This window comes from Hibiscus syriacus, unplaced genomic scaffold (genome assembly GCF_006381635.1).
Source record: "Hibiscus syriacus cultivar Baekdansim isolate YM2019G1 unplaced genomic scaffold, ASM638163v2 tig00112231_pilon, whole genome shotgun sequence".
NCBI classification, from domain to species: Eukaryota; Viridiplantae; Streptophyta; class Magnoliopsida; order Malvales; family Malvaceae; genus Hibiscus; species Hibiscus syriacus.
The window spans coordinates 3,076,496-3,084,527 of NW_024063276.1; the positions used below are offsets into that span (position 1 = coordinate 3,076,496).

An 8,032-nucleotide genomic window follows, 5' to 3' on the forward strand; every position below is an offset into this window, starting at 1 on the left:
CAAAATTTAAAATTTAGTACAACCCCAAATAAAATAAGAGTTAAGAACAAAGGAAGAACGACTCCCAAAATCGGGGGCTCTGTCATGACAATCCTGATCAGCACCGCGCCTGCCTTGGTGATCATCCTCTCTCGAGGCCTAATCAGCGCTCTGCTATCGCCTGGCTATGGAGGACACCAAGGAAGGTTGGTGGGTCAACGGTGGGAAAGCACTGTAGTTGCTTGCTCACGCCTTAGGTAAAGATATTTTTCTTCTTCCTCCTTTCCTTTGGTAGTTACGGTTGGCTATTTATAAGGAAAATACCTTAAGGTTTTGCATGCTTTTTGGGAGTTTCCTTTTATTAGCCGTTATTAATTGCCCAGATAAAAAAGGAAAGACGGCTGGCGGCTGCCAGATTAATCAAGGCTTGCTTGCACATGAAGTAGGTCATCCAGCTGGCGTGTAACATAGGCGGTTTCGCCATACTATTTCAGACTTTCTCAGATAAATCTTACCTCGGCGAGATAAATTTGCTCCTCACGTTCTCATATGTTTCACTGGCCTTTGCAACTTTTCATTGTCACGACTGAAATGTTCTTTCTCTGTAGGATTCTTGCACAAACACAACTCAAACAACCCTTTCTCCTCAGCAACATCAGTCAAACTAAATAAAGCTTGCCTAAGCAAAATTTATCCATCACAAGCTAAATATAACCTATATGCAACTAAAAATGCAGTGCATACTTTGTCTAGACGAGCAATAACTTAAGTGAAAAGACTAGAAATTAGGTTTTTTTACGGAGTTATCACACTGCTACTCATGAAACTATCAAAATTCTTGTACTATTGTCTAGGAGCTTGTTTTAAACCAAACAAGCTCTTCTTCAACCTGAATACCATATTTTTCTTATCTGCCTGTATGAAGCCTTATGACTGCCTCATATAGATTTCTTCCTCTAAATCACTATGAAGGAAAGTTATCTTCACATCTAACTGCTCAAGATGTAGATTCTCTGCAGCTACATTTTTCAACACCAGTCTGATTGTAGACAGTTTCACGACTGGAGAGAAAATTTCATTTAGTCAATACCTTCTTTTTGCTAAAATCCTTTGACAACCAATCTTGTTTTGTAGTGTTTTTTCCATTGTGCTCTTTTTTGATCCTGTACACCCACTTGTTATGGAGCGCTTTCTTGCCTGGTGGTAATTCAGCTAATTCTTACGTCTGATTTAACATAAGCGAGTCCATCTCATCTTTCATGGAAGAATCCCACTTGACTGAATCCTCTACCTCCACTGCTTCATCATAGCACTCTGGTTCATCATTGTCAGTCAGAAACAAGTAGTGCAAAGAACGCGGATAACGCTGAGTTGGTTTAGGAATTCTGGAGGAGCGTCTCAGTTCTGGTGTGCCTGGTTCTTGTTAAATTTCTTCAGAACTGATCTGAACATCATTTCTATAAGTCTCCTCAAACTCAACAAATTCCTTTATTTCAGCTTCGGTATTGGAGCTACTTGATTCTATGGTTGACCTGTCTTTGTACATCACATTCTCATTGAAAATGACATCTTTGCTTCTGATGATCTTCCAATTTTCATAGTCCCAAAACCGGTAACCGAACTCATCACCATCATAACCAATAAAGACACATTTGTTGGATTTGGCATCAAGTTTACTTCTCTCAATAGAATTTATGTGTACATAAGAAATACAACCAAACACTCTTAAGTATGAAAGGTTTATTTCTTTCTTGCTCCAAAATCCTCTGATATTCCACCATCCAAGGAAACTGAGGGCCCACGGTTGATCAGGTAAGTTGCAGTGTTGATAGCTTCAGCCCATAGAAATTTGGGCAAGACGACATGTTTCCTTATACTTCGAGCACGTTCATTCAGAGTTTTATTCATGCGCTCTGCTATGTCATTCTGTTGCGGTGTCATGGGAACTGTTGTCTCCATATTGATCCCATTGTTTGCACAGAAATCTCTGAATCTACTATTTCTGTACTTTCCTCCATTATCGACCTCAACCGCTTGACTTTCAAATAGTCTCATTTTCCACCATGGCCTTCCATTTTTTGAAGGTATCAAAGACTTCTAATTTCTTCTTCAGAAAATAAACCCACACCTTCTTTGTAGAATCATCGATGAAGGTGACATAATATAGTGAGCCTGCAAGAGATAGAACTGGAGATGGTCCCATACATCAGTATGAACCAATTGTAACTTTTCATCCTTGGGTGTCTTGCCAATCTTTGCAAAACTGACTTTCTTTTGTTTGCCAAAGATGCAATCCTCACATAGTCTTACATCTATATTCTTTAAATCTGGCAGCTTCTCTTTTGAAAAAAGTGTCTTCATCCCTTTCTCGCTCATATGGCCAAGCCTTTGGTGCCATAGGTTTGATTTTCCATCAGCATCTTCTACTGTAATGATATTCTCCAAGTTTGAGGTTACATAGAGAGTACTAGTTTTCTTACCACGAGCAATGACGAGTGCTCCTTTGGTAATTTTCCATTCACATCCTGAAAAGGTTGTACTATATCTTTCTCCATCAAGCTGTCCTACAGAAATTAAATTTCTTTTGAGGTCAGGAATATGTCTTACTCCTTTCAGCTTCCAGATGGTCTGGTTTGGCAACATTAATCAGATGTCTCCTTTTCCGACGATCTTCAAGGTTTCATCATCAGCTAGATTAACCTTCCCAAAATCACCACTGACATAGTTCTTCATGATTTCTTGGCATGAGGTGGAGTGGAAATATGTCCCTGAATCCAAGATCCATGATTCAATCGGACTGTTAACGCTTAGAATCATGGCATCACTTATCTCCTCTGTCATGTTTGCAGATTCTTGTGCGCTGTATCTTTCTTCGATGCTCGACAATCTCTTTTAAAGTGACCCTTCTTGCCACAATTATAATAGTTAAAATCTTTCTTTCCCGTTCTTGATTTTCCCTTTCTATATTTTGATTTGCCACGATTTGGATTTTTTCCTGAAGTTCTCCCTCTAGACTCCGTGTGCAAGGCTGAGGAGCTTGATGCTTCACCCGATTCTCTCCGTCGAATTTCTTCGCTCAATACCATATCCCGAATATCGTCGAATTTTAATTTATTGTTTCTCGACGAGCTGTTGACTGCTGTAACAGTAGCATTCAAACTATCTGATAGAGATGATAAGAGAATTAAAGCTCGAACTTCATCATCGAATTCAATTTCCACGGAACTCAACTGGGTTGTGATTGTGTTGAGTTCAATTAGGTGTTGAGCCACTGACTCCCCTTCCGTCATCCGCAAATTGAATAATCGCCTCATCAAGTGAACTTTGTTTGAGGCCGATGGCTTCTCAAACATACTAGAGAGAGCTGCCATAAGACCCGTCGTGGTCTTTTCCTTTGCTATGTTGAAAGCAACATTGCGGGATAACGTCAGTCGGATAACTCCAAGGGCTTGTCTGCCGAGAAGAGCCCAGTCTTCATTCTTCATGCCCTCTGGTTGCTTTCCTGAGAGAAGTTGATATAGATTTTTCTGGTTCCAAAAGACAAAGTCTGCACCATCGAACTTTTCAATTTTCACATTCCTCTCGTCTGTAGATATCGCTCCCACTCGAATCTGGCTTCTTTTGGATCATTTCTGACAATTCTTGCAAACCATCGTGTATTAGAACAGCTCCGTCGACAAACTCGTATCGCCGACCAAATTTTATTATTCATGAAATTTACTATTCACGTGAATAGTAATCTCACAGAAAAACTGACCAAATTAACCACCAAAAGCTCTGATATCAGTTGTTGGGAAATAAACGAGTAATTTTCCTATAACTAGATTAGTGAGAATGCGAAATAAAAGCGGAAAAATAATACTCGAAATTGATAATGGAGTTCGGAAAATATGGCTACGTCTCCAAACTGCTGCAGATCTTTTACTAAAGATAGAAATTTATAGGTATTTATAAAACACTCACAACTCACAAGAAAAACTCTCTAAACTCTTTAGTATTTGGAGAAAAAAATGATTTGGGATGATTTTGAAGATAAATCGGTTAGGGTATTTATAGTTGAAGCTTAAGGACTAATATTTTAAATATCCTAAAATACAGGGACTAATGTTACAATTATCCCATGCCAACAAAATTAAATACACCGAATTTGGTACTCAATCCACCGAATTCGGTGCCCCTTTTGACCTTCAACAAACAGGTCCGTCTCGGATGCACCAGCAGATAAATGAAGTAAGCCAGGTAATTCCACTCAAGATTAACGTGGATGCAGCTTGTTTAATGAAGTCTAGCAGATCGGCATTTGGCGTAGTTGCTAGATATCATATGGATTGGTGGTTACTAGCCATGCTTCGCCTTATTCAGGACCTTGCGATGTTGGCGTTGTTGAAGTTGCTGCCATTCGAGCTGGGATTCATATGGCAATTGATCTTCAAGTTACGAACATGATTATTGAAAGTGATGCTTTGAACGTTGTTCACCAACTGAACCATATCCAACTTGACTTGTCCATCGTTGGTTTCCACTTAACAACAGGTCGTAGTATACTGCGTGGTCATCCCTACATACGGATTCATGGCATACGTCAAACCGCTAATTCGGCTGCTCATCGTTTAGCTTAGTTTGATTTGTCTTTATCTTCGCCTTTGTTTTTATCTTATGATTTCCCTGCTTCTATTTCTGATGTACTAGCGTTTGATGTCATTCAAGGTTAATGCTATCAAACTTCGATAATCGAAGGATGTTTTATTTCAAACAGTGTTTTGAAAACCGGATCAGCCGGTTCAATCGGGAACCGCTGTCTTGTCCGGTGCATTCTACCCCGGTTCAACCGGTTCTAGTGAACCGCAAGGAACCGTTCGAACTAGCTTTGAACCACTCGAACCGGACCGGACCGTGAACCGGTTCAACCTAAATTTTTTTGATTTTTTATTAAATATTTTTGATATTTTTATTTAATTTTTAAATAATTATGATGTCGTCCGGTTCTTACGACCGGTCTGACCGGTTCGACCAGTGAACAGGTAGCATAACCGGTTCGTTGACCGCTGAAAACCATGATTTCAAAAAAAAAATCCTGAGCTACACGTAAGGGTAGCTTCAAGGGAGTGTTATCTTACAGCTATTATGTATTTAGTTTCATGTCCTTTAACGAAGCCCGAAACATCCTAGATTCTCACCTCGGATATGGAATCGCTCCATTCGTTGTTTTGCTAATGGTACGGTTCACACTTTGACTTAGTTTGTCTCTTCCAATCCTCGACTGTGTACTTTACTTATGATTATCACTCGTGTATCATTGTAACTGACGCTATTTTCGATTAATGACAATACGTCTTTAAAAAAAAGTTTCACATGTCCTAGTTCAAGATGGACCTCCAATCAATCGCCAATTTTTTTTCAACTTTATGTAAGGTGTTTCCTTGGTGAAAGTTTTATTGGGCTGCCGCATCTGTTAACATCATATGGTAAGAGTGGTTAAAATATTTACAGTATGTTTTCTTAGGGAAAACCAGTAAATGTCACAGATTTCAAGATTTATCTTTTGAAATTTGTTTGTGTCGCAATTTTAGCATCTATTTCCTTTTTATGATAAGGAGACCCACATTTTGTATTATGATAATGGCACCCAACATTTTGTATTATGATAATGGCACCCAACATTTTGAAACCTTAGTACTTTTTTAGTTGTGTAAGCAACTCATATTAAATGCACTGCAAGTTCCACAGCTCTCTATTATGGCCATTTAATGTACATTTACTTCTCATTTATTCTTAAAACGCTCCCTTTCTTGAACTTGTCAGGCATGCGAACTCATAAAGCGACCTAAATAGTAATAAAGATTGTTGTTTTTCTTAAAAGTTTTGAGTTCGATTGAATAGTTAATTTTACCGGATGTATGTGCACTATTAATTGTTAAAAATGATTCTAAACAAATAATATTTAAGAATCACCTCAAGCGATTAAGAAAAATTCACCATGCAGGCATGCTCCACGAACATCATTGAAGGACATGTAATTAGGGTTTCTTTTGCCAGTAGAATAGGTGGAAATTGAAGCAAAATAAATCTTATTTAACAATAAGAAAACATAAACGTAACATATAGTCCGGAAACAGTATCTATCCAAATGAAAGATGTAGCATTATAGATGGTGAAATACTAGGAACATAAAATCTAAGTAGCACAAACTAGTGGATAAAATGCTTCAAGAAAAGGTATTTGCTTAGGTCCTGGGCTTGAGGTGGCCTTCATTGGCGAGCTTGAAGAGACGAGCCTGAGCTTTAGCAGCACTGTTTGAACCAAGTGCCGAGACAAAACTCTCCCTCACTTGCTGAGTCGATAATGGGAACTTATGGTTCACCATGGAGTTGAGAAATGAGGCGGTTCCTTCCTAGTAAAGCGCCCCGAGTCCGTCGGTACGTGTGTTTGACAGTGCTTGGGGCAGGCTCATGGTGGCTCCGAAACCGGGAGCGCTGGTCACACCAAATGCACTGCCTAAAGTGCCCCACCAACCAAGCAGACCCCATATCAGCGTGGGGTGACTCCTCCAGAAACTGAATGTAACAAATATGAGTTGTTAGTATCATAAGTACCGGTGCATTATCGGAATAGCGGTCATTATATAGCCTATATATAGTGATAGTGGTGTCGTTTAAAACCATTATTAAATGATTACGATACTCGCAATCACCGCAATAGTGTCCGCTATGTCTATAATCATGATAAACGTAACACAACCGCAACTGCAATTTAAATTGATTGTTCATAAAAACATGATGATAAAAGCAACATTTGGAAGTGATCACAATGACTTACTCACATGTACCACCTATTGGTGGAGTTGGAGCAGGAAAGAACGGAGGTGTGGGATTGCTTGGAGTTCCTGGATCAATAGTGGGAGTTGGTGGACTGCTACCTCCATAAGTCGGCGGAGTTCCACCGCCATACGATGGAGGAGTTCCACCGCCGTACGATGGCGGACTTCCACCACCATACGATGGCGGATTTCCGTTTGAAGGAGTAAGTGAAGGTGACGATGGAGTCGACCGCTCTTGCGTTGGTGTTCCATGTGAACCTGCACTCGAATCAATTAGAACACAACAAAATTGAAACATCAGACAACATGCATGAACTATATATACCAGAGGGAGGAGTTCCTGCATGAGGATCTGGAGATGGATAGTAGTTCTTCTGCTCTCCTAAGCCAGTGGAGGTCACAGAAACGACGCAGTTTTGGAAGAGCAAACCAGCAACCAAAACCCATATCGAACAAACCTGAATTTTTCTTTCCCTTGCCATTGTAAGACAAGTTCTTCAACTGCAAAGAATGGAAGAAGGTTGAGAAGAATGTGGAGCTGATCGATCACTATAAAGCCCCAACGAGGTGAAGTAAATGGAAACAGGTGAAGCTGCATGAGGTTAGTTGATGACAGCAGGTGCATTTACATGTATTAATTTTCAACTTCTGAATTGTTGAAACAATGCTGAGCTTCAAATGATCTTGGACACATCATCTCCAATGAAGAGAGATAATTGCATTGGAACCATCTTTACATATTACACCAAACGTAGATCAATATAGGTTGGCATTTGCATGAGATTACTATTTGCTTAAATATAGGATCTTTGTCTTTCCCTGCGTCCTTCTTATGCTCTTCTGGATTTGATAGTAACAATTTTGAAAAATACTACCCTTATAATTACTCTAAACTATATAAAAAAAAACTGATAATATATTGATTTTCAAAATGTCATAATTACAATAGAAGGATACTTAAAAAAAACTAACACAAATGGGTCTAAAACGATATATTAAATATTCTTATAGTTTGATTCAAATTCAGTCCAACTCGAATTGATTAGAGAAAGTAAGAAACTCAATTTAATTGAAACTAGGAAGTGTATTCTATTTTATACTGAACGAGAATATAAAATATAGTTTGAGTAGATTTCTTACTATGCAAGTTTCATTTGTAATAAAGTAACTATCACCATAAATAGATATTAGGAATTAGAATTAGATGTCAAGTAGATCGTATCATCAAGTTCAAGT

General features: G+C 38.9%; 1 pseudogene; it reads right to left on the minus strand.

The window, feature by feature from the left end:
• Positions 1–6,099: 6,099 nt before the first annotated feature.
• LOC120176271 lies at positions 6,100–7,298 on the minus strand (annotated as a pseudogene).
• Between the last annotated feature and the right edge of the window lie 734 nt (positions 7,299–8,032).